The 26,863-nt window shown below is 40.8% G+C and overlaps 1 protein-coding gene and 1 pseudogene across 5 annotated transcripts in view; both read left to right on the forward strand.

Annotated features, from left to right (window-relative positions):
- The window catches only part of FOXN3 (forkhead box N3), a 380,637-nt gene that overhangs the window by 58,225 nt on the left and 295,549 nt on the right, over positions 1-26,863 (forward strand). The window lies entirely within an intron of this gene.
- Positions 20,734-20,807, forward strand: LOC115936805 (small nucleolar RNA U3; annotated as a pseudogene).

The following is a 26,863-nucleotide window of genomic DNA, read 5'->3' on the forward strand; positions in this document are numbered from 1 at the left end:
GGGTATTGAACATTTTGTTAAATGACTCAAGTTCTGCCTTCCTGCTTGATTAGAAATTACAAGTTGTGTATTTGGGGATTGTACTTCCAGAGTTTTGATTTCTTTCTTTATTCTTTTTTCACTTGCAAATTGTTTGGGCAAAGGGCTCCTTTCATTGGGCTGGTCTTTTAACTCGATTAACCCACAAGCACTACTTTATAGTTTTTCCTTACCAAATTGTCCCCTTTGTGTAATATGGGGAACTGTGTAGCCTCTTTGCTGTGAGGGCCAAATGGAACCCCCCAGACCAGCCGCGGTCTTTTGAACATTTTCAGATGAAGAGGCCGTCTGTGAATGAGTGCCAAGTGGGGTGTTTGAGAGAGCCCCTTCATGTTGACTTACTGTCTGTCGCCTTCAGTTAGGAGAATTCGCCACAGCCCACGTGGAGACGCCCTCCAGGCTCCAGTAAAGAGCTTGTTTTATTGTGTACATAGACAATTTGGAGTTAAAGGCTAACTTCAACTGAGGGCCATGTTTACTTTTCTATTGTGAACTCAAGTCACTTGTTTGTTTGAACGGGGTTCAGCTTGTCTATCCATTATTCATACCTGTAAGTCAGAGATGATCTGCGTGGTTGTGACATATATGTGAACTGCGTGCATGTATTTGGTGGTAGGGACTGGGGTTTGACTAATATTTTTCCAGAACGTTTCCAGCAATCCTTACAGCCTCACTTAAGCAAACAAATAGTGATATCCGTCACGGAACAACTAGGCACACAGTTCTGAGTACTTTTTCAGATGCTCTTTACAATGATTGGCCCAAGGCCTATCCTAACGTGTACTGTAGAAGCAACTCTCAGTTCTTTGAAGAAGAAAGATAAATCTCAGGGCAACAGATTTCCTTCTGTTTTCCTTCAAGTGTTTGGCTCTAATTCAGTAATTAGTTATACAGAGATCATCAAATCATGAAAACGATGGCATTTAGGATTATTACCTTTTCTTAAGTGAGGATTATGAGGTTCTCAGACTCTCTGGGCTCCCAGCTTTTTGGGGTCTTGCATAAGAACTTTTGCCATGGTATGAGATTAAAACAAAAACAAATAAACCAAACAGCTCCAGCAAGAGAAGGTTTTGATGTCCAAGACTGAGTCATGGGTGAGGCCCTAAAAATAGCGTATACCTCAAAACAGGCAGCTATCTTACAGAAAGGAAAGAAAGAATGCTGGGGGTGGCAGTAAGCAGACTCTTGTTCTACGAGCATGTCACGAGAATTTACTATATGCTCAACACTGTGCTGGCTGGGAATACAGTCTGTAGGGATAAAGTGGTCGACCAGATAGATGTGACCCGCCATAAGGCGTAAACCATCACATTGGTGACATTAGAGAGAGCTGGGGTCACCCTTTTTTGTCAGGGGTGAAAAGGGTTGCAGAGACATAATGGTGTCAGTAGGAAGGATAGGTCGGACCTGGGATGGGTCTGAGGGAGGGAGGAAGCATCAGAGCCTATTTCTGCTTCTGTGACTTTAACTGGAGTCCCACAAAACTGATCTGAATAGGACAGAAGACTAAAAATAAAGGAGATGAACCCCAGAAAGTTAGACTTAGAGCTCTTGGATCCCGTAGCACAGCGGGGTGCCTCACAGAAAGGATATTTTCCCCTACCTCACCATCCTATCATTTGCTGTTTTAAAAAACTGGCTGTTTTGCCTTGTGCTGTGGTAAAAATATTTCTTTAATTCTCGGTAAGTAAATGGAGTCTTAAAGCTTAAACCTCTGCCCTGGGCAAGGAACCAGAGGATGTCATTGTGCATAACTTCAAAGGCTGATAAGATGTTTAAGGTCGCTACTCTCTGAAAGAGTTCCTTTCTTTTAAGACCAGCCAGAAACATCCGTGTGCACCACGTCCCACCATGATTCTGACAAGAAGTAGAAGACCGTTTCTTCACTGCATGTCTATTGAGACTCTTGCTTGCATTCCTCTACCCCACAGAATATATTTTCTTTCTCTGTGCCCTACAACGATCACACTGTGCTTTGGATGATGGATGTCCAGTAAGCATGATATTAAAAGCAGCACCTTTTCCATCTGGAGGAGTCAAAGGAACAGTGGTCTTCGTTGTACCATTTCCATGTTTCCATGTTTGTATGAAGCAGTCACCCAAGGACTTGAGGGTTCTTGATGTTTTGGGGATTATGACCAGTGTGATATATAAGCTGGTGAAAAATTAAGCAAGCTGCTTTCTCAGTGTCTCTGGTCATCCACCATTTAAAGCCTGTTGCTGACAGGTTAGACAGGTTTAGCTCAGAGTCTACTGTTTGTCAAGGACACTTCTCTCTCTTTTTTTCAGTTTTATCCCTGGGCCAGGCAGAATATGCTGGTTTCTCTCTCTCACCAGCAGACAATTTGGCGCAGCAGATGCCCACAACCTGTGAAAACAGGGGTGGAAGATTTTCAGTGAAATGTCCAGGAAATAAGGAAATACTGGCTATGCTGCTGGAAATGTTTGCTGTTCACTGCACATTCTTTTGCGCAGAATATCTTCCAGCTATAATAAGTTTTTTCTACGTTTTGGCTTTGCAAAAGGAGGCCTGCGCTGTCCAGTCTAGGAGGATAAGGCCTCGGAATAAAAGGGATGGAGTCCTGGAAATGATTCATTGCCCCCGGAGGTGGATGGCGGAACACGGATGCTTTGATGTCCAAAGATGGTGGCGCTTCTTTTGCGTCTCTGTATTACAGTGCTTGGAGCTCCTCTGTGCTCCTAAATGCCTGCGGGTTGCTTCATGAAAGCTTAATTTAGGTTTCTGGTGCTTGCTTGTAGTTCCCTTGTCCTTCACCTGACTTCCTGGCCCTGAGGATAGAGACAGAGTTCTCTAGTCCTGCCTGATGAAGCCCTTGTGCATTACTTGATCCAGGGGCATCACATTGTTGCCTTCCATAGAAGGAGCCTCAGCCAGCCTGCCAGAAAAAAATGTGACGTAAATGAGGACTTGGGAACCTCACAGTTTGAAGCTCCCATTTTCGCATTCCAGACTGATGCCCTCAGGCAGACTGGAGATAGCTTAATACAAGCATATTTGTAACACTCCGGTTCCAACCAGATCAAAGGGCAGAGAGCCTGCCTGGCTTGCAGCCTCCAACATGAAAACTGGACTCTGGAACAGAGTCTGTGTGAGCTGGCCATGCCTTGAATCCGGGAAGAAATACCAATTCTGTTATGGATATTTGAGCCATCAGATGGAGACTTTGAAGTCTCTTTGCCTATAATAAATTGGATTCGATGCCTCCCTCACCCTTCCCCCTCCTTGGGCTCATTTAATATTGGGGGTTTCTTCTAAAGTGGTACTTCTAGTTGGGGCTGTCGTGGGGGGGGGGAGCGAAGTGAGCCCACATGAGCTCGGGTAGGTGCTGGAGTGCTGGTAGCCAGGGCGGGCTCCGCTCAGAGGCCGGCTCTTCAGGGATGTTCCCATGCGGCTGTGACTGGGGTGACGCGAGGACCTGAAGGCAGTGTTCGCTCCTCACACAGAATAGGGAAATGTTGTCAGGCATGGACTAGTAACATTTCGAAAGAAAATTTCTATTTTTTTTTTGTAAAGAAGGGCTTTAAAAATTACCGTTCGTTATCCCCATAATTTCATAAAACAACAGACCTTTGAACAAACCAAAAAAAAAATCAGTAATAATTTTATTTCAGAACAAAAGCTGTTTTTTAAATATTATGCATTTAGCATGATAAAAAAAAAAACCTTAATACATTGTTACAATTTTCCTCATTTTGCCCTAGCCAGTAAAAACTTTGTCACTAACTACTATTGGCCTGTGAACAGATATTTGGAAACTGTGTTAGGTATTTGAAAATTGTGTCAGGTTACATAGATCACATAATATATAGATATACATACATATGTACTTATATACATATAGCCTGAAAGAGAAATCATAATTATTATGGTAATAACATGTTTACATTGGGCTTTTAATTATAGAGTACTTTTACATATATTATCCCATATGATCAGTTAGTGTATGCCCTTAAAACATAAATTAGTCTTAGTAGCCTGAGCTAAATAGAACTAAGCATAGAAGGGAAGTCTAGTGTTTAAATTGTTAGTGTCCTAGAGTCAAATATGAATAATTTTAAAAATTATCTACTGCTTTGATTTTTCTGTGTCTTTGTTACCCTGCTATATTAGCAAGACTAAATAAATAGCTAATTCTATGATGGTATGAACACATCTTTATAACCATATGTATAGCCTACCCGCATACATGCATGTGTTTATGATGCTTTTTCTAAATAAAAAATTAGAACATATATTCTGAGAAACAAATATACATGTGGGGGATAATAAAATGATCTAAAATACAGTATGAGAAAATCCGAGGGATGCATGGGGCAGGGATTAAGGGGGAAGTGAGAGGAGGAGGGAAGAAGAGAAGGCAGGCGAGTGAAAGAGGGAATTTTTATTCAGAGTAGGGGTGTTTCTAGTCTCAAACTTGTATTTATTTATTTTTTTTTTTAAAGATTTTATTTATTTATTTGAGAGAGAGAAAGAGCACAAGAGTGGGGAGCAGGAGAGGGAGAAGCAGACTCCCCGCTGAGCAGGGAGCCCGATGCGGGACTCGATCCCGGGACTCCAGGATCATGACTGAGCTGAAGGCAGTCGCTTAACCAACTGAGCCACCCAGGCGCCCTATTTTTTATTTTTTTAAAAGATTTAAGAGAGAGTGTGTGCACATGGTGGTGGGGGTAGGGGGGCCCAAGCAGGACTCGATCTTAGGACCCTGAGATCATGACCTGAGCTGAAACCAAGAGTCAGATGCTTAGACTGAGCCACCCAGGCGCCCCTCAAACTTAAAATATATTTAAAAACAAAGATATATTTTGACTTCCACCCAGGTGTCTCTATCTTTAACATCTGAATATGGGTGTTTCTGATTTTGAATGTTCTCTTTGAACAAGATAATACAGCATTTTCCCTTTGCTAGCTTCTCCTTCTTGTTCTCCTAGGATTACAGGCTCCCTCAGGTTCCCTAAAGGAGGGTGCTAGCTTTAGTGTTCTGGTTTGCAGGTGTTTCTCTGAAGCAAAACCTATTGCAAGACCTGTAGCCTAGTTGTTAAGTCGGCAGTCTTTCTTTTGAAGACCCTCTACCAAGCTAGAACTTCAATTAGGCATTAATTAATCAGTCAACTAAATACTTCAGACAGTGATCCTTCCACAAATATTTACTGGGTGCTTCATCCATGTCAGCCTTGGTGTCAGGCAGGGGAGATACTAACAAAGCTCAAGAGAAAATAGCATCTACTTTTGGAGAGCTCATAGTCTACTGGGGAGACAGACAAACTAGGATACAACAAATAATTAATTACAAACAGTGATTAATTCTGAATAGGAAACACATGGGATGCTATTATCGATAAACTTGAAAGAAGCAATCTTGCAAACTAATCAGATAAAGAGAAAATTCAACAACTGACGATATTGTGTGTGTATATATATGTATATGTATGAAAAAGACAAGGGTTATATGATATATTTGTGTGTGATATATTTATAACATAAAACGTTATTTTAAGAAAGGAAACCATTAGGGAAAAAAATCATTAACTCTTAATTTTCTCATGGCACCTATGGAAAGCCTCAATTTACTAGATCACTTACAGGGAGCACAAGGCACCCCAGTTGGAAGGGTAGAGCCATTTGGTCAACTTAACGCCAATACCACGGACTCTGCATGACCTAGCACTAGTGGTTTGACCAGATATCTCAGAGTATCCATAAACTAAAAAAAAAATTGGGGGGGTTATATTTACATGTCATTTTGTTCTCGCTCAGTAAAAAACAAAATCATCTAACATTTAATGAACACCTATTCTGAGTAAAGTCCCTGAGCTGGCACTTAGAGAACATACACCTGATGGGAGAGAGGATAATTACACGCAAAGGTTGAATATAAAGTAGAAAGGGTTTGGTACAGGGGCAGGGCTACAGGTAACAGAGGGAGAGCTTGGCTGGGGAGGGGGAGCCCGGCAAAAGATTTCTGGGATGGCATTTCCGACTGCACCTTAAAGAGTGGGCAAGCATTAGCCTTGGAGAGAGTGGCAGTACCATGTGCCTGCTCAGCCACCTTTACAAGCTCTTGGGAATACCCATTAAGCCTCTTTTTCATATGAAAACTAACAACTCTTTGTTTCCTGAGGGCACATGTCTTGTTAGGGAGCAATAATAATATATCCGTTTCCATCAAGTTGCATTTTATCATCATAATGGTTACGGAGGAGGCTGCTTTTAGCTCCTGCAGTGCATTTTAATGTGTTGCAAGAAACATGGAAACTGACTAAAGGCATAATGGATCCATAATGGATGAGGAGCTGACGAGGCCACAAATGGGACACGCCATGGCTGGAACATGAAAGTGCTTCACTTGAAGTCAGATGCAGCGTCTGCATTAGAAGGAGCGGATGAGCACAATCTGGTTTCACCCAACACTCCTAGGTGATGTGTGGGCAGAATTGCTGGTCTGCGTCGTCTGGTTGCATTTGGCCTCAGAGTCTGCAGTGGCGGCCCCCGGCGCGCTAACCACCATAGGCTGGGGAATGCGTGCTTGGAGGGAGCGCTCTGTCTGTGCGCACGTGTGCAGTTTTCTAAAGAGCCTGTTACCAGCGGAGGTGATACGTTATGAATGCCATAAAGTTTGAGATTAAGTGTGAGCATATTTTTTGCTCCAGACCTGGGAGCTTCGCACCAGACCCTGGGAAAAGACAGGCATGGCCCTGACCATTTTTGGAGCTCAGCTCAGTTAGCGTATCTTGGAGGTGGTTTTCATAAGTGAACACAATAAATGCCAAACTAACCTTTTGCAGAACTTCTTTGGTGAGAAGAAACCATTTAACTTTAAATCCTCATGGTAAACATGTTCTAAATAAGGCCTGGCCCAACGTCTTACATTCTTTGGTCACCCCCTACAGCCCCGGGATGGGACCTCAGAGCCTGCAGTGAGCCCTTGTTGATCACTGACTCATGCGCTCGGGGATTTGCCAAAGAAGGTGTTGCTAGAGAATTGCAGGCGGAAAGATGCATTTGAATCCAGAACTCTTCATTACATCGAGGCTCTGTCTTTAGAACACTAATATTTTCCCCAACTATTCTTCGATGCTATTTTTTTCCCATGGCTTTTGGATATGGTTGTCTTAAAATGAAATCATATGTCTCCTAGAACTGATCACCCAGTAGAATAAACTTGAGTCAATCCTAGTGTTTCTGATAAATTAGTCTTTAGTTGGGTGTTGGGATATATATAGATTATCTATCTATCTATCTATCTATCTATCTATCTATCTATCTATCTATATTTTTTTTTGTCTTTCCCAGATTTCTTGAGTTTGGGAGCGAGTGAGTTACAGTACATTTTGATTCGGTTTTAATCCATCAAAATCAAGTTAGTTATAAGTGATGGAAGAGCTCACTTTGTGGAGTCCAGGCTGCCTGGAGACATCAGCCACATGCCAAAAGCTTGCTCGTTGCCCGGCAACCTTGCCGGAGGAATAGATTTTCTGCCACTGTTTCCCTTTTTAGTCGAGGTGGAATCTATTAGCACTACTATTCTAGTCCAGAGAACCGGAGCTGGAGTTTAACGGGAAAGAATGGTCAGAGTTCTTTGTTTTTGTTTTTTAATAACCAAACATCGTGTTTCTGGCTTCTAAGCTCCAGTGCTAATTTCATTGACTTCTAAATAAAGACGTAGAGTTTATTAATATTACCCAACGTTGCTGAAGCTGCAGAGGTCAGTCTTGTGCCTGCTCAGCCCCATAAAGAAGCTCAGTGCTTGATTTCTATAGAAACTACCACACAGGGAATGGGTGGGCACCCTGAGCACCCAAGTCGAACGTGGGGCAGATAAGCACGACTTCGTTTGCCCCCAAACTTTTCTAAGTCCTACGAGGTGGACTTGTGGCTCCCGCTTTCTGAAACTTACCATCCGCCTGTGGAAGCTGTTATTTCTTAAAGTATTCGCGATCTCGCTCTGATTGAAAAGTGGCTGTGTATTCCTTCCTTTTATCCTTCAATCAAAGAGTGTCTTTTCTCCTTTTGTAGCTAAATACTTCACCAGCAGGATTGATGGTTTCCATCTACCAGGGGAGTTTGCCTTACTGTCAGCTCTATTGTTTTGCTTATGCTCTTAATGTAATAGCTTTGGGTTGTAGCAAGGGAAGATGATGGCTAAGCCCAGCGTCTGGTGGCTGGAGTTATTTGCCTCTGCTGAAATGTAATTTTAATAATGGACTGTATCAGCTCAATGTGTTTTCTTGCCCCTGTGTAAAACAAAGGAAGCTCTCAGAACATTAACCCATTGGAGGCAGGAAAAATCAAAGTTGCCAGGAACTACTTAATTAAATGACACTTGCATCTCAAATGAGAAAGCTTGCAAAAAGGCTGCAGAAATTCTCTGGACAGGAGAGGAGGGGGTTGCTCCTTTTTCAGGGAGTGGGCATTAGCCCCCTCATCAATCCCGCTCTTTGTAAGGGCCAAATGCAGGAAAGTAGTTTGTGATTTGGCAGAGAAATGAGTGAACTTGATAAAACCATGACTAACTCAATAAAACAATCTCGGAATGCATTTCTTTATTTGTTCCAATCATTCTAAACCTTATTAATTATGATAACTCAGGTGTTTGGGTTTATATTTTCCTAAGTAATCTTAGACTATGACTGATGTAAGGGACCTTCAAAAGCATAGTTTGAGTGCCCAGGTTGACAAAGGAAACGAGTGAGTCTCTTTCTCAGCACTGCCTGTGGAGGTGACAGCCATCTCCTACTCGGCATCAGACCTCTAGTGAAGCCCAAGGTCGGTAAAAAGAGGACCAAGAGGTTCATCCAGGACCAGTCAGACCGATAAGTCAAAAGTAAGTGCAACTGGCGGAAACCCAGAGACACTGACGATAGGGTGTTCAGAGGATTCACGGGCCAGACCTTGATGCCCAGCATTAGTGCAACAAGGAAACAAAGCGCATGCTGCCCAGTGGCTCCTGGAAGTTCCTAGTGTACAGCGTGAAGGACCTGGAGGTGTTGCCGATGTGCAACAAATCTCACCGCGCAGAGATTGCTCACAGTGTCTCCTCCAAGAACCACAAAGCCACTGTGGAAAGAGCAGCCCAGTTGGCCGTCAGAGTCGCCGATCCCAATGCCAGGTTGTGTGGTGAAGAAAATGAACAGACAGCTTATGTGCAGGTTGTATGGTTAAATAAAACCATAGAACTACAAAAAGAAAAAAACCACCCAAAACAAAACAAAGGAAACCAGTAAGATGTAAAAGTTTGCTCAGGGATGCATAGCTTTGTCAAGAATGAAGAGCAGGGACCAAAATCCTGACCAGTGGACTCCTAATGATAATGCCACCCAAACGATGTATTTGAAATGAAATGAATAAGGAGAAGCAGCTACTTCCCTAGTTCTCATCGCATTAATATATCCAACAAATATTAAGGCACATTGACCGTGTGTGTGTGCATGCATTAGGCTAGGTGCTGGGGAAAGACAAGATCTTTAGCTTCTTGCAGTTATGCTTAGAGGTGGGGGAACCCCTTAGTCGATACTGAAACAGGTAAGGAAAGTACAGGTGGTGATAAGTACTTAGCTGAGACGCAGGGGAACACAGGAATGTTGGTGACAGATAACAAAGTCTAAAGTATTTGACTTTTAACTTTATCTGTTAAAGTACTTAACTCTTTGGGAACACCTGCATTCTTACCACTAACGGAAACTAGGTTGGATAAAACTTGAAACCTCTGGAAGTGTTTGTTGTCATGCATTAACATTGTATCACAGTGGAGAGATCTGTCTGGTTAGGTGGTGAGCTTCCCACGACACAGTGGACATACAAAATCTACACTGGTAGCCATCTTAGAGCTCTTCCAATCATAGATACTGTGACCTCACCGCATCATTCATTCATTCATTCATTCATTCAATTCCTTCATGTTGCAAATACTTACTAGACATTTCCAACCTAACTGTTGAAAATTTCTGCCCAACAAAAATATTTTCAAGACCCAGGTGGACACACTTCTATCCAGGACTGTTCCATACAAACTTCTGTTAGCAGCAGTCTTGGGACACTTTATCCTAACAAATTTGATTTTTAAAGTCATAAAGCTCGTTCTTTTTCTTTCTAACTGGTTGCGTTAGTGCCCCCGGCAACTTTATATGCAAGATTTTTTTCTTTTTTTTCAGCATGCAGTACTGTGAAACTGCAGTGTGAGGCTTTGCTTTGGGTTTGGGTCTGTATTAAGCAGGTGGTTTAGAGGGCAGTGGTAAAAACTAATTGACTTGGCCAAGGGCGGCATCTGTTTTTAGGGTCTTGATCTTACCTCGTACTACGTGGTCACTTGTTGCTGGCTTTGCCACTCTCTCTGTTTCCTCAGAATTATCCTGAATCCTGAAATCTGCTATAAATTTACCGTGGATGGATTTTGCATTTCCCTCCACTTCCGTGCTCCACACACCACTTGGAAGAAATGAAGTGAGAACACAACTAAAAGTGTTTATCCTGCTGTTCTTTGCATTTTCTTTGTTCTCCAGATACATCATGATATCTGGAGATCAGATTTCATAGACAAGTAGAAACAGCTGGGGGCACTTGTTTTTGTAATTTCAGATTAAATTCATTTCCTTAAAAATCTGTCTTGAGAGGAGTTTTCTTCGGACTTTTCTCCCATTTTGGTGTGTTTCTTTTTCTTTTCCCATAGGGTTTCTTTCATTTTAGCCTAAGAAGACACAGCCATGGTGACTACCCCTAATGTGCCTCTCTCTGTCACCCCTCGAGTGTCCCCTGTGATGCTTTCTGAACATGGAAGACTTGCTCTGTGCTAAGCATTTAACTCAGTAAATACCTCCACTCGCTCTTAGGGGCAGGTTATGCCATTATTCCCATTTGGCTGATGTGGAAACAGGCTGAGAAAGCTTAATCAATTTTTTTTTAAAGATTTTATTTATTTATTTATTTATTTATTTATTTATTTATTTGAGGGAGAGAGAGGGAGAAAGAGAGAGAGTGCACTTGCGAGCAGGGGGAGGGGCAGAGGGGGAGGGAGAGGGAGAGAATCTCAAGCCGACTTCCGCTCACTATGGAGCCCAGCACGGGGCTCCATCTCATGACTCTGAGATCATGACCTGGGCTGAAACCAAGAGTCGGATGCTTAACTGACTGAGCCACCTAGGCGCCCCAAAAGTTTAATCAGTTTTTAAGCCAAAGTCACACAGTGTAGGTGGAGAACAAGACCAAAGTTGTAATTATGTAATTTAAAAATCTTTCCCTTGCTAACGGTCCTAGCGATCATGCCCCCTTTATTTCTCCATTCTAGGCACCCCCCTTTTCTTTTAATCTGTGAGAATCCTTAAAATAAAAAGGGAGAGATGATTTGTGTATCATTTTCACTAGACCAGTACTTTCTATGTGTGTTTTCCAAAGTACTAGACTGTAAGATATTTAAAAAGAGTCTTGCATTAAATTAAGTTGGTCAAAACTGCACATTACATCCCCTTCTAGGAGATTCTGAATTCAACTTCGCATATTAAGAGGTCTGAGATGTCCTTCAGCAAAAAAGCATTTTTATTTTAAAATTTTATTTTTATTTAACTATCCTAAATTTCCATTTGACTGCACCCTCTTCTTCTTCTTTTTTATTTTTTCCTAATGCCTTTAAAAGCACAATTTGGAAAAGTCTTCAGTGAAAAGACAAATAATGAACTTGGTGCATTCCACTATGCATTTGAAGTTTTTGAAAAAGAAGAAGTGGAAGGAAACAGAATGATCTCAGGCCCCCTAAAGATCACAGCCTCCTGCTTCATCCCGTTCCACTTTAAAACTGTTTTATTTTTACCCAGAGTCCTCCAAGGCAAGAAATGCGAATCTCCTGCTCTTTATCTCCTACCCTGAGACTTGTTTTTTGTTTTTTTTTTTTGCCTGAGACATGACTAGATTTTTGCCATCTGTGCCCCTTTGCACCCACCAGTGTGTGGTAAGCTCCTTGAGGGGAGAAGCTGGGCTGTGGCATCTTTATGGTCTGACGGTGGCTTAGTAACTACGTAGAAAATAGAGAAATGACCTGCATTTGGAATAAAAGAACAAATGCAGTGTGTGGATCTGTTTTTCTGAGTTGACGCTAGCCAAGTGAATAACCCCCTCTTTGAGTGACAGTGAGAAATTTGAGAAGCTGCAGTAACTCGTTTATATCACTAGGGTTCCATTTGGAAAATGATACCTCCTGTTGTCTAATTTAATTAGTAATTGTGTTTTCAGTTCCAACTGAAAGCCTCAGAAGAAAGGATGGTAATAAACTGTGGTATTTGGTATTATTATTGTTATCTAATTATATTTACTATTGTGACGGTTTTAGATTAAGACACTTTTCAAGAAGGTACTTGTCCGTGTTATCTAATTGGTTTTTCTCTTGTTCTTCCCCCACCTCCTGTGTATCCTAATGTCCAGTCTTAAGTCTGAGCCCTGTTTTACGGACATATGAATTGATGCACACAGTTTTGTTGTTATTGTTTGTTCATTTTTGAACACATGGCCTGAGATTTTATGACAAGTCCATTTTGAATTCAGAGTTTGAGTCTCAAGTCTTCTCTGACGTGTCACCTGCGCATTGACAAAGGCAGTGTGGACCCGGCGCTGATGGCCCAACGGGAAGTTGGAAGATGTGGGGTCTGCTTTGGCTCTGCCATTACTGGTTGGATGGCTTTGACAGTTCACTCGCTTATTCATCCAGCATTTTATGGAATACCTACCAGGTGGTTGGTGCTCAGCTAGATGCTAGGACTACACAGATGAGTAGGACAGTGCCTTGTTCTTAACGAACTTTCTGTTTCGCGTACAGACTCAGACCTAGAAAGCATCGTGCTCAGGAAGATGCCGTGGTGCTTTGTGGGAAGTGTGTATAGGGAGAGTGGGAGCCCAGAGCAGGGAGGGACCAAACTGTCCGTGGTGCTACAGAAAGGCTTCATGGCGGGAGTGATTTGGGGTTGAGTTTTGGGAAAAAAATATATATATTATCGAGGGATTATGGCATGATAAAGAGTTTGGACTTTATGCCCCTACTGAGTTTCTGGTCATGGGAGCCAAAGAAGAGTTTTAACTAGGAAACCACCCAGTCATTTTTGCATTGTAGAAAGATGTGTGGAGGATGAGTTGACTTCATCTCTGTTAGCCTCACTCTTCTCCCCTGTAAGATGGACCCACTTCTCTTGCCTCATAGGTTCATTTGGGTCGCGTTTCTCTCTTTGAAATGTGGTGAGAATAGCTGACGTGCACGCACTGCTTTCTGAGCACTTCCTCCTCAGAGCAACCCTGTGAAGCTCAGTATTGCTATTATGTGCATTTTAGAGGTGAATATCTGACCCAGGGACACACAGCTAGTACTCGTGGTGCAGTCAGGATCGGAACTCAAGTCTGCCGGATTCTGGAACCCCGATGCCCTGAGCTACCACCCAACGCTGTTAAGGTGCTGGTGAGTCTTTCATCCTCATCTCTCACCTGAAACGTCTTATCTGGTCGCTGTACTTTGCCTCCAGTGACCTTAGCAAAGAGTTGATGTAGTGGAAAGACTCAAGATCAGCACCAAACAGATGTGCCATTATTTACAACTGTTTAATCTTTGTCTCTGATAATGTGGTCTTTTATCATTAAATAGATCCAAATTTTTGGAGTAGGATATGTGACTTTAATTCTTTTGTACTAACTGGGGTATTACAAACAATGTATGTTTCTGTGGGCACAGACATAAATCTTCCTTCCAGTTTTAACAAAAAATCAATCATGACTCTGACTCCATCCTTCTGGGGAGTTCTTTGGAAGATCCATATTATGAATAAGTAAAAGTAAAATTGAAGAGGCTGTAATGAGGCAGTTTAGAGCAAGGGAAAGACCTTGGACGGGGTAGGCTTGTCGTAGCAGTTGCCAAAGAACAGAAGAGACAAAGGTAAGGAAGTAGGTTTGGCAAAGTCAGCAAGCTCTGCTTGTTGAAAAAACAGTCTGGAAAATACCCTACAAGTTCACACACAGGCAGTCGCAATCCAAGGACAAGGGAATGGCACCCCTTTGGTAAAAAGTTTATTCACTGTATTTTCTCTGTAGTAGGTCACTGCAGGGTGAAAAAGGCTGCATTATCTGCTGACTATGAATGAATGCCTTCAGGTACTGCTGCTTGAAGATTCAGAAGGCTTAAGAAGAATAATTAAAATAAAACACCATTCCATGTCTTGACCTGTGTTCAGTGTGCCAAAAAAATAGCCCTTTGAAAAATGCCAGGGTTACATATTCTGTGGTCTGGGAAGAACGTTGTGATCAGCCTTCAGCTGCTCATAAAAAATCAATACTATCGTGTTCTTATTTGGACCGCTTCTTGAAGATCTTTTGGAGTAGATTTGCAGCTGAAATTTCACCTCAACTAAAAAAGAAGCGGGGGGGAGGGGGGAGGAAAAGGAAAGGGGGAAGGGGAAAGGGAAAGAAAAGCTGTGCCTTACTTAAAGCATTAGGCATGTCATGCCAGAGTAAAATAATGGAATCAGCAAGAGAAAATGCTCCATTGAGATAAAACAGCTGTCTTTTATACTCATCACTTAAGTATAATTCACCTGCTGTTTGTAGGTTATGCTTTAATGGGAAGGAATATTAAGGGAATGAGAAAGAATTTCTTTATTAAACGGAAGCTCATTGCAAAAAACATATATATCCCCAACCGAAGCAGCTGTTTGAGAAGAGCAGGTTCTGGAATGTGAGTGAAAGTATATCCCCCAAGATCCTGCCGCCTGGCATGTGGGAAGAATGGAATAAATACGAGATGTGCGGAGCCACCGACAGAACGTGGCGTCCGTGTGAGGTTTCGTGGGTGTCCCCACCCAGCTCACTGGTTCTCAAATTTGGATGTACTTTGGAATCACCTGGGGAATTTGGGGAAAAAAATGGGTTCCACACCCAGAGATTCTGATTTAATTGCTCTGGGCTGTGGCCTGGGCATGGGGATTTTTAAAAGCTCCCCCGAAGACTCATGTACAGCAAAATTTGAGGACCACTGGCCTAGATGATGACTAATTTCTTTCTCCCCTTGTGTTCTTTGCAGCTAGGGCCGTTTACTATGGGAACTTAGGTTTAGAAGCCTCGGTCCTTCAAAGCCAGACTCATGGAGTACTTAGCTAAGTCTTTAGTTTGATAGATTCCTCTCTTTAAGGGCTAAAAAGTAACATTCCAGTGTTCTTTTGAAAAATGAACCCTGAGATTTTTTTTTTTCCATCACAGAGAAAGTGTAAGTATGTTCTCTCTGAACTTCACAGTAGGAAAAAAGAGAAAAGAAAATGAGTACATCCAGATGCAGGCAAAGTTCCATGTTCTGTAGTGGGGAGATGGGTGAGCTGTTGTTGACCAAGGTATCTTGGCGGATTAAGTCTTGACCCTAATTTGCCGTTGTTAAAAAATGAAGAAAGGAAGGAAGAAAAAGACAAGAAATAGAACTACATTCTTGATTATAGGTCAGAACCACAGATCCCAACTCAAGTGGGAGCTTGTCTTTCCCTTTTGGGATTTCCAGGGAATGCCAGGCAGTATGGTACAACATAAATAAGAAGAAATGTGGTTTTTAGCTAGTACTTTGCTAATGATAAGCTTTGACCTTCAGTAATTCACTTAACTTTTATGAGGTGGATTTTCTAAAGTAAGAGTAATACTATCCCTTCGGTCTTCTACTCCAAAATAAGATACACTTTGATGAAGGACATTTAATTCCCTAGAAGCACTTCCCTCCCAAGCCAATACATTTTCGAGGAGTGATTGAGAATGGGAGTCTTGACTTCAACACCAACTAGAGATAAAGTTGGGAAGTCACAGGGGTGGGGAGTGGTATCCAGGTGGAGCCAAGGCAAAAAGCAGGCTTGAGTGGTGCTCCTCAAGTGGAATGTGCCTACAAATCTAGACATGCTGTGAAAATACAGGTTCTGATTCAACAGGTCGAGGGAGGGGCCTGAGAGGGTCCGCGTTTCCCACAAATAGCATTTCCAGGGGATGCCAATGACGCTGACCCTGGGTCGTGCTTCTGAGAGGCATGACGGTTCAGAACAGCTCTGTGCTTGGGTGAATGCTTTTCTTAGGGCAGCTAGAAGAGAGTGCATCGTGGACCGTGAAGACAGATGTTGTGTAGCTGCTGTCTAAACAGCAGATGAATGAAGCACAAACATGAGGACCATTTTGTGTCTTTGAGTTAATGTGGCCCCAAGCACCTTGGTGTGATCAATGCCTGTTTATGTTCTGGACTGCCCTTTTTATAGATACTAATTTTTATATACTTTCTATTTTTTATATGACCTTCAGGAGAGCCTGAGTATAAAAATTTAGTTTTTTTCCATTAATTTTTTCCCCTTTTTATTGAATTCTGGTGTGTCGGCCTCTCATCCTTCTCTGTGATTCAATCTAACATATCTCTTGAGTCTTTGTTACCTACATGTATAGCAAGGTCTCTTATCTGGTGCCTACAACAGTGATTTTTTTTTTAAAAAAATTCTGTAAATAAGTGCTAGACTTATTCAAAATAATAAGCCAGTTGACCTCATCCTCACTGGGTTATCAGTGGAAACGGTGGGGTAAAAATCAGCCTGCCAACATTGTTATAAATAAGATCCTCGGGGCGCCTGGGTGGCTCAGTGGTTAAGTGTCTGCCTTCGGCTCAGGTCATGATCCCAGGGTCCTGGGATTGAGGCCCACATCGGGCTCCCTGCTCAGCGGGGAGCCTGCTTCTCCCTCTGACCCTCACCCAACTCGTGCTCTCTCTCTTGCTGTGTCTTGCTGTCAAATAAATAAAAAAATCTTAAAAAAAAAAAAAAAGATCCTCTAATTGTATATTTTTTGCCCAACTGATAGACCTTTGTTTTGCTGCTATAAATCAGTGGCTATGTTGTGTTTCCCTGATTGCTTCATAATGTTCTTACACATTATTTAGGTTTGTAAAGTTTAAGAATAGATGTAATTTCATGTGTTCTAATTTGAAGATGGAGTTTGGAAAGGGAAGAGGGTTTTAAAAAAGTATGGTTGTGACATGTTTGTTATAAACATGTGACAGTGGAACTAGTGATTATGCTGGTGGTGTGTACATACTGTACCTTGTCAACAGAAAGCTTTTATGTTTGCATATTTCACGTGGTGTTTTCTTCCTTTAAAAAAAAAATTAGAACTGATGACGTCTCTGGGAAGACTTTATTTATTTATTTATTTTTTAAAGATTTTATTTATTTATTCATAAGAGACAGAGAGAGAGAGAGAGGAAGAGGGAGAAGCAGGCTCCCTGCTCAGCAGGGAGCCCGATGCGGGACTCGATCCCAGGACCCCGGGATCATGACCTGAGCCGAAGGCAGATGCTTAACCATCTGAGCCACCCAGGCGCCCTCTGGGAAGACTTTAAACACATTCTGGTTTACAATAGTCCTCTATAGGGGCACCTGGATGGCTCAGTTGGTTAAGCGTCTGCCTTCGGCTCAGGTCATGATCCCAGGGTCCTGGGATTGAGCCCCATGTTGGGCTCCCTGCTCCGCCGGAAGCCTGCTTCTCCCTCTCCCACTCCCCCAGCTTGTGTTCCCTCTCTCACTGTGTCTCTATCAAATTAAGAAATAAGATCTTAAATAAAATAAAATAAAAATAAAAATAAAATAGTCCTCTATAGGGGCACCTGGGTGGCTCAGTCGGTTAAATGTCTGCCTTCAGCTCAGGTCATGATCTCAGCGTCTGGGGATCGAGCCCCATGTTAGGCTCCCTGCTCAGCGGGGAGCCTGCTTCTCTCTCTCTCTCCTTCAGCCTACAGCTCCCCCTGCTTATGTGTGTGTGCTCTCTCTCTTTCTCAAATAAATAAATAAAATCTTAAAACTAAATAAAATAGTCCTCTATGACTAGGCTTCTTCTTGAACTTTCCATGGCTTTCTCTCAGAACCACAGACCTTTTGAAATATCAGCTGATTTTCACCCACTGCAGTCCGTTGTTTCTCATTCTCTAAGCCAGTGATTCTTGAACATCAGAGTCACCTGAAAGTCAAATGAATACAGGACTGCTGGGCTCCATCGCCAGAGTTTTGGATTCAAGAGGTGTGATGTGGTGCCTGAGAACTTGCATTTCTCCCGTGTGGCCAGGTGACGCTGCCGCTGCTGGTCCACGCACCCCACTTGGAGAAGCACTGCAGGTGAAGCCTTGGGAAGTGTTGTCTGGAACCAGCAGTGTTTATCATTGTACCTGGGATCTTGCAGAAATACAGACTCTTAGGTTCCAGCCCGGACTGACTCACTGAATCAGAGTCTGTGTTCTTACCAAGGTCCTATGTGATTTGTGGGCACATTAAAGTTTGAGAAGCCCTGCATGGCTGAACTTGCTGAGAGGGGTTGCATTGTGTACCATTCCAGAAAGTTATTTCTAATTATTCCTTTAATTCTAGAGAAAAATGACGTGTGTATTTATTTAAAACCACTTACCTAAAAAAGCATCTTAATATTTACAAATTGCTTATCACAACAAAGCAAGCGCAGATAATCAGATTCATTCATTGTGTGTTCTGCCCACAAATTTTGGAAATACTCAAGAGAGCGTAGCAGACAGATGGGCCTAGAGATCTGGGAGGTTTGTTAGAGGCCAGTCCACTGCAGGTTCTCCTCCATCTTTTTTTTTTTTAATTTTTAAATTTTTAAGTAATTTCTACAGCCAACGTGGGGCTCGAACTTACAACCCCGAGATCAAGAGTTGCATGCTGTACTGACTAAGCCAGCCGGGCGCTTCTCTTCTCCACCTTTCTCCGCAACCATAAGGACTATCTAGTAAAACCTCAAGGTTCGTGATTATAATCCTGAGACATCATCTAATCCAGTGGAAAGTAACAATAAGAAAAGATTTTCTGGAATATTCCGTTATTCAGCACCAAAAGAGCTCCCTTCCTGAACAAACGAAGAGTCTAATGTATTTTTTCTTTCAGTTTGATTACGTGACAAACCTTTGGAATTCTTAGGTCTTACTTCCTTAAAAGAGGAAAGGAAAGTAGTATCTGACATTGGCAAATATATTTTTTTGCCCCAGTTTTCTGGTAATTATAAGTGAAAAAGGAGTAGAGGGAGAGAGAAGCAGTACAGAAAGACAACAAAAGCGTCTAGACTTTGCAAAAACTTTTCGTATTCTTTAGTTGGAAGCAATGCCACAGAGAAAGTGGACTACATCTTCCTGAGGTATCTATTCAACAGGAAGCTTTGTGGCGGGAATTGTTATACAATCTAACTAGTAATTAATATTAAACATTATGTCTATATTAAAACCAACAGCATTTATGAACTAGGAAGTAACATGCGTACAGATTTTTAAGATACAGTGTAAGAGGGGCGTCTGGGTGGCTTGGGGCGTTAAGGGTCCAACTCTTGGTTCTGGCTCAGGCCATAATGTCATGGTGGTGAGATAGAGCCCCTCGTCAGGCTCTGCGCTAGGTGTGGATCCTGCTTAAGATTCTCTCCCTCTACCTTTGCGCATCCCTCCCTCCCTCTCAAAAAAAAAAAAAAGAAAGATACAGTGTGAGACTTAAAGAAATTTGGTTTTTGTGGCTGGCTGCTGTGGGGGTTGTATCCCCAGACCCTTAGAGTTTTATTCGTTTTCTTCTATACAGAGTCTTTGGTGGGAAACTTTAAGAAGTACGTCTTAAGATATCAGTAATCTTTTTAAAAAATACCTTTATTGAGGTATACTTGATATATAATACACTACACATATTTAGAGTGTGGAGTTTGATAAGTTTTGACGTGTATATATACACCTGTGAATCTATCCTAACAATCAAGATAATGAAGATACCTGTCACCTGCAAAAGCGTCTTCATTCTCCTTTGTTATCTCCCCTTTCATCCCTCCCCACCCTCCATCAAGTAGGCAAGCGACCTCTAATCTGCCATCTGTCACTACAGATTACTTTGCACTGTCTAGAATTTTATGTAAGTGCAATCATACAGTATGTACTTTTGGAGGGAGCATGTCTGGCTTCTTTCATTCAGTAAAATGATTTTAAGATTCATCCATGTCTGCAAGATGTGTACACACGTATAGTATGTATGAACCCTTCAGTCCTCTTTATCACTGGGTAGTATTCCTTTGAATGGGCATATCGCACTTTGTTTTCCCATTCACCTTTTGATGGACATTTGGTGTTTTTTTTTTTAAGATTTATTTATTTGAGAGAGAGCGTGCAAGCGGGGGAGGGGCAGAGGGAGAGGGAGAAGCAGACTCCCCCCTGAGCAGGGAGCCCGATGTGGGGCTTGATCCCAGGACCCCGGGATCATGACCTGAGCCGAGGCAGATGCTTAACCGACTGAGCCACCCCGCCGCCCCCTGTTGGACATTTGAGTTGTTTCCAGCCTATGGCTATCCGAAGCAAAGTCGCTGTGAACATTTGTGTACAAATATACGGATGGTCATATGCTTTCATTTCTCTTAGGTAAAGGCCTAAGATTGGAATGTTTAATTTTTAAGAAATTGCAAGACTAGGGCGCCTGGGTGGCTCAGTTGGTTGAGCGACTGCCTTCGGCTCAGGTCATGATCCTGGAGTCCCGGGATCGAGTCCCGCATCGGGCTCCCTGCTCAGCAGGGAGTCTGCTTCTCCCTCTGACCCTCCCCCCTCTCATGTGCTCTCTCTCTCTCATTCTCTCTGTCTCAAATAAATAAATAAATAAAATCTTAAAAAAAAAAAAAGAAGTTGCAAGACTATACTTTCAGGGATCATTTCTGTAGTTCATAATTTTTAAGAAGTTGCCAAAATGTTTCCAAAATTATTTGTACCATTTTACATTCTCACCAGCAACATTCGAGCTCCTGTGGCTTCACATCTTTGCTAAATCTTTATAAATTTTAGCCATTCTACTAGGTGTGTAGTGGCAGTATGTCATTAGAGATTTCGTTTGTATTTCCCTACTGACTCATGTTGTTGAACATCTTCCCGTGTTCTTCTTCGCCATTAATACATCTTCTTTAGTGAAATGTCTGTTGAAGTCTTTGCCCATTATATTGTTGGGTTGGTTATCTACTCAGTATTGAGTTTTGAGAATTTTTAAAACATATATTTAAGATATAAATTCTTTGTTAGGTATGTGATATGCAAATATTTTATCACAATCTCTGACTTGTATTTTCATTTTTTGACCATGTCTTTGGAAGAACAGATATTTTTAATTTTGAAATATAGTTCATCCATTATTCCTTTTATGGATTGCACTTTTGGTGTTATATCTAAGAGGTATTGGCCTAACATGATTTTCTCTTTTGTTTTTCTCTAAAAGCTGTAGTTTTACATTTAGATCTGTGGTCCATTTTGAATTAATTTTTGTATATGGTGCAAGGTATGTATCCAAGGTCATTTTTTAAATACATGGATTTCACATTGTTCCAGAACCATTTGTTGAAACAAACTTCTTTCTCTACTAAATTACTTTTATACCTTTGCTTAAAATTAATTGACCAAATATGTGTTAGTCTGTTTCCGGACTGTCTATTTTGTTGTATTGATCTATTTGTCTATCTTTTTAAAAAATATTTATTACACCCAATATGGGGCTTGAACTCATGACCCTGAAATCAAGAGTCGAATGCTCTTCTGACTGAGCCAGCCAGGTGCCCCTCTTTGTCTTGATGCTAATACCACACTGTATTGATGATTGTAGCTTTATAATAAGTCTTAGGGTCATGTAGTGAAATTCCTCCAGATTTGTTCTGCCTATTGTTTTGGCCATTCTGGGTCCTTTGTACTTACACATGAGTTGGCAATCAGCTTGGCAACTGCTACAAAAAATCCTGATGTTGAATCTTTCAATCAATTTAAAGAGAATTAACATCTTAATGGTATTGAGTCTTCCAGTCCATGAACATGGTCTATGTGTCCATTTATTTAGGTCTTTAATTTCTCTCAGCAATGTTCTGTAGTTCTTAGAATACAGGTCTTGCACATCTTTTGTCAGATTTATCCCTCAGTATTTCAGTGTTTTTATGTTATTGTAAATTCTGTTTTTTAAATTTTAATTTCTGATCGTTGGCCAACATAAAGAAATACAACTGCTTTTCATTTATTCATGTTGTATCATGCTATCTTCACTTATTCACTTACTCTAGAGGTCTTTTTGTAGATTGTTTGGTGTTTTCTACAAAGATGATCATATTATGCAGATACAGTTTTACTTCTTCCTTTCCAATCTGATTACCTTTTACTTCTTGCCTGATAGTTCTGGCTAGACCTCCAATACAATGTTAAATAGAAGTGGTGAGATGGGGCGCCTGGGTGGCTCAGTCGTTTAAGCATCTGACTCTTGATTTTGGCTCAGGTCATGATCTCAGTGTACTGAGATTGAGCCCTGTGTTGGGCTCCATGCCCGGTGTAGAGCCTGCTTAAGATTCTCTCTCTCCCTCTGCCTCTCCTCCTCCCTCTAAAAAAAAAAAAGATAGAAGTGGTGAGAGAAAATCTTTCCTTGTTCCTGATCGTAGGAGAAAAACATTCAGTCTTTAAAGTATGATAGTAGCTATGGAGTTAGGGTTTGTTTTTTCCTCTTTTTTTATAGATACTCTTTATTAAAGTTCCTTTCTATTCCTAGTTTGCTGATAGATTTTACCAAGAAGAGATACTGGATTTTGTCAAATGCTTTTTCTGTGTTTACTGAGATGATCATATGACTTTTCATTTTTAGTTGTTACTATGGTGAATTATATTGATTTTTCTAATGTTAAATCAACCCTGCACTCCTAGAATAAACTCCATTTGGTCTGTCTTATCTTTTACATTTATTATTAGATTTGATTGATTCAACTTTCTTTGTTATTGTTGTTAAGAATTTTTGCATGTATATTCCTGAAAGATAGTGGCCTTTAGTTTTCTTTCCTTGTATATCTTTGTCTAGTCTTGGTACTGGAGTGATCCTGGTTTCATAGAATAAAGTGGAGAATATTCTCCCTTCTTCAATTTCCCAGAAGTTTTGTGTGTAGTATTATTTTTATTTTAAATGTTTGCTAAAATTCACCACTGAAACTATCTGGACTTGGAGTCTTTGAAGGTAAATTTTTAGCTACAAGTTCAAGTTTACTAATAGATATAAGCTTATTCAGATTATATAATTCTTTTTTCATTGGTCTTTGTTAATTTGTGTCTTTCAGGGAATTTGCAAATAAATTATTAAATTTATTGGCATAAAATTGTTCCTACTGTCCACTTATTTTACTTTTAATATCTACAGACTGTAGTAATGTCAGCTTCCTTATTCCTGATATTGGTAATATTTTTTTTCCTCCTTTTTTCCTGATAATACTGATTAGAGATTTAACAGTTCTATTGACCTTCTGAAGGAACTAGCTTTTGGTTTCTTTGAAATTTCCCTATTTTTTTTTCTATTTAATTGATATTTTTTCTCTATTATTTCCTTCTATTTGCTTTGGGTTTCATGTTCTGTTCTTTTTCTAGTTTCTTAAGGTGGAAAACACTGAAGTTATTGATTTGGAACCTTTCTTCTTGTTTAATATAAGCACTTAGTGTTATAAATTTTCCTCTTATTCTGCTTTAGCAGTGCCCTACAAATTGTAATATGTTGTTTTCATTTTCATTCAGTTCAAAATACTTTCTCATTTTCCTTTTGATTTCTTCTTTGACTCACGGGTTATTTAGAGGTGTGTTATTTATTTTTCAATTATTTGGGAATTTCTCAAATATCATTCTGTTATTCATTTCTAATTTAATTGCATTATGGTTAGAGAACACATTTGTATAACTTGAATCCTTTTACATTTATTGATATGTTTTATGGCCCTAAATGTGATCTATCTTGGTAAATGTTTCCCGTGCGCTTGAATGGGTAGTGTTCTGTTGTTGGGTGTAGTGTTCTTGACATTACATCAATTTTGTTGACAGTGTTGTTCAAGTCTCCTATCTTTGCTGATTTTCTGTCTACTTATTCTATCAGTTATTGAGAGAAGGTTGCTGAGATCTCTAACTGTGGATTTGTCTATTTTTCCTTACAGTTCTATCACTTTTCTTCATGTATTTTTTTTTTAAAGATTTTATTTATTCATTTATTTGAGAGAGTGAGAGAGAGAGAGAGAGCACATGAGAGGGGGGAGGGTCAGAGGGAGAAGCAGACTCCCCGCCGAGCAGGGAGCCCGATGCGGGACTCGATCCCGGGACTCCAGGATCATGACCTGAGCTGAAGGCAGTCGCTTAACCAACTGAGCCACCCAGGCGCCCCTCTTCATGTATTTTTAAGTTCTGTTACTAGGTGTCTAAATATTTAGGGTTGCTATGTCCTCTGATTAATTGACCCCTCTATATGAAATTATTCCCTTTACCTTGGTAATATTCTGTAATTTAAAATCTACCTTGGGGGCACCTGGGTGGCTCAGTCGTTGGGCATCTGCTTTCGGCTCAGGTCATGAGCCCAGGGTCCTGGGATTGAGCCCTGCATTGGGCTCTCTGCTCAGTGGGAGGCCTGCTTCTCCCTCTCCTACTTCCCCTGCTTGTGTTCCCTCTCTCGCTGTCTCTCTCTCTGTCAAATAAATAAATAAAATCTTTAAAAAAAATAAAATAAAATCTACTTTGTTTGCTATTAATACAGCTATTCTAGCTGTCTTTAGATTAATGCTGGTATAGTATATTTCTTTATATTTGTGACTTCATAAAGTGGTTTCCTTATAAGCAGCATGTGGTTTGATCTTATGTTTTTTCTCATTTGACAATCTGTCCTTTAATTGGGATATTTATACTATTTAAATATAATTATTGATTTGGTTGAGTTTAAACCAATCAATTAATGATTTGTTTTATGTTTGTCCAATCTGTTCTTCATTACTCTTTTCTTCTTTTCTGCCTCCCTTTGGAGTGATCATTCTTTTTTGATTCTGTTTTATCGTTTTTTTTTGCTTTTTGGTTTTTTTTTAAAGATTTTATTTATTTATTTGACAGAGAGAGATGTAGCGAGAGCAGGGACACAAGCAGGGGGAGAGGGAGAGGGAGAAGCAGGCTTCCCACTGAGCAGGGAGCCCGATGCGGGGCTCGATCCCAGGACCCTGGGATCATGACCTGAGCCAAAGGCAGACGCTTAACGACTGAGCCACCCAGGCGCCCCTGTTTTATTGTTTTTATCTACTTGATAGCTATATCTCTTTGCATTTATTTTAGTAGTTACTTTAGCATTTGTAGTATACATCGTTGTCACAGTCAACCTTCAAGTTATATTTTACTAGTTATTGTATAGTGTAAGAATCTTTAAAAGAGTACACAGCTATTTCTTTACTCCTGGCCTTTGTGCTATTGTTGTCATATGCTTTATTACTTCTGTATTTGTTATAAACCCCACCATTCATTGTTAGTGTTTTTGTTTTAGACAATCAGTTGCCTTTAAAGAGATTTAAATAATAAGAAAAAGATCTTTTATATTAATCTACATAGTTAATCATTTCTGGTGCTTTTTATTCTTTTGTGTATATCCAGAGTTCCATCTTGTATCACTTTCCGTCTGCCTGAATGGCTTCCTTTAACATTTCTTGTAGCGCTGGTCTGCTGGCTGTGAATTCTTTTGGTTTTTGTATGTCTGAAAAAGTATTTATTTCACTTTGTTTTTAAAAGCTATTTTCATGGGGCGCCTGGGTGGCTCAGTCGTTAAGCGTCTGCCTTCGGCTCAGGTCATGATCCCAGGGTCCTGGGAGCAAGCCCCACATCGGGCTCCCTGCTCGGCAGGAAGCCTGCTTCTCCCTCTCGCACTCCTCCTGCTTGTGTTCCCTCTCTTGCTGTGTCTCTCTCTGTCAAATAAATAAATAAAAAATCTTTGGAAAAAAAAAGCTATTTTCACTGGATATAAAATTCTAATTTGACAGTTTTTTTTTTCCTTTAGCACTTTGAAGATGTGGCTCCACTGTCTTGCAATTTGTATTGTTTCTGATGAGAAACCTACTGTCATCTTTATCTTTGGTCTTCTGTCCCTAGTGGGTTTTCCACCCCTTCTGGGTGCATCTGCCATGTTTTCTTTTTTTTTTTTAAATCCCCTTCTCCCCCCATGGCTTTCTTTGTATGTCCCTTGCGTGGTGTTTATGGCTCTTCTTTTTTTTTTTTTTTAATATTTTATTTATATATTTGACAGAGAGAGAGATAGCAAGAGCAGGAACACAAGCAAGGGGAGCGGGAGAGGGAAAAGCAGGCTTCCTGCCGAGCAGGGAGCCCGATGCGGGGCTCGATCCCGGGACCCTGGGCTCATGACCTGAGCCGAAGGCAGACGCTTAATGATTGAGCCACCCAGGCGTCCCTATGGCTCTTCTTAAACATGAAACTGTATGTCTTTTTTTTTTAACTAAGTTTTTTATTTTAATTCCAGTATTGTTAACATACAGTGTTAGATTAGTTTCAGGTGTACAATATAGTGATTCAACAATTCTGTACATTATTCAGTGCTCATTGTGGTAAGCATGCTCTTTAATCCCCTTCACCTATTTCACCCATCCCCCACTGACCTAAAAATTTATGTCTTTAACCAAATTTGGGAAATTGTATCTTCAAATAATCTTTGTGCCTCATTCTGTATCTCTCCTCTTCTCTGTTCTCCTTCTTAGACTTTAATTGCTAAACATGGATAGACAGTCAGCTCATAGGTCTCCAAGGTTCTCATTTTTTCCAGTCTTTATTTCTTTCTGTTTTATAGACTGAATAAATCTGTTTTGTCTTTGAGTTTATAGATTGTCTTCTGTTCTTTCTATTCTGCTCTTAAGCCTATTCAGGAGATTTTTACATTTCAGATTTTAATTTTTCATTTGGTTCTTGTCATTATGAGTGTATTTTGTTTGTCATGCATATTGATTTTTGTGCTAAGATAT

This window comes from Leptonychotes weddellii, chromosome 9 (assembly GCF_054177405.1).
Source record: "Leptonychotes weddellii isolate Sample4059 chromosome 9, ASM5417740v2, whole genome shotgun sequence".
In the NCBI taxonomy this organism is placed as follows: domain Eukaryota; kingdom Metazoa; phylum Chordata; class Mammalia; order Carnivora; family Phocidae; genus Leptonychotes; species Leptonychotes weddellii.